At 42.1% G+C, this 805-nt stretch overlaps 1 non-coding gene across 1 annotated transcript; it reads left to right on the top strand.

The window, feature by feature from the left end:
- The first annotated feature begins 201 nt into the window (after positions 1 to 201).
- LOC135151898 (small nucleolar RNA R71) lies at positions 202 to 308 on the top strand. Its single transcript, XR_010290805.1, has one exon. It is a non-coding gene; the product is annotated as a small nucleolar RNA R71 (small nucleolar RNA).
- The last annotated feature ends 497 nt before the right edge of the window (positions 309 to 805 follow it).

Genomic DNA, 805 nt, shown 5'->3' on the forward strand with positions numbered 1-805 from the left:
ATTCCACATTTTCTAAAGAATCACAAATAAACTAACAAAATAAATTTCCAAAAATCTGGGTCGTCACACATCATCTCGATCAACTCATAAGCTTCATCATAGCTCTTAGCCCATAGAGCTCCACCTCATGCTGCATCGACCATTGGCCTCGATTGAGGTCCCAAACCATTATAGAAACAATTTATCACCATCCAATCCGGCATCCCATTATGGGGACACTTCCGAAGCATCTCCTTGTAGCGTTCCCAAGCTTCACATAGAGTTTCATCAGTCTGTTGAGAAAATTGAGTGATAGCAATCCTGATTGCAGCTGTTTTGGCCATTGAGAAGAACTTAGTAAGAATTTTCTTAGCCAAATCCTCCCATGTCGTAATATATCCTGCAGGTAGAGAATGCACCCATCCCTTAGCTTTATCCCTCAGAGAAAATGGGAACAGCCTCAATTTGATGGCATCTTCAGTAACACCATTGAACTTGAAAGTGTCGCAGATCTCGATGAAATCCTGAATATGCATATTAGGATACTATGTCGGAGAACCCCTAAACTGCATGAGTTCTGAACCATCTGAATAGTGCTCGACTTGATTTCGAAAGTGTTGGTCGCGATTGCTGGCTTGACAATGCTCGATTGATTGTCATTGATCTTCGGCTTCGACAAAGCCTTAAGAGCCTTAGTATCATTCGCCACTAGTGGTTGATCACCCATTGTAATACTCACTATCGTTTCTGCTTTTTCGAATGCTTCCTTACGAGCCTCAGAACGTGTTCGCATACACGTCACTCAAGTACCTGAAAACCACACAAA

The sequence above is a fragment of the Daucus carota genome, chromosome 3 (assembly GCF_001625215.2).
Source record: "Daucus carota subsp. sativus chromosome 3, DH1 v3.0, whole genome shotgun sequence".
Taxonomy (NCBI): domain Eukaryota; kingdom Viridiplantae; phylum Streptophyta; class Magnoliopsida; order Apiales; family Apiaceae; genus Daucus; species Daucus carota.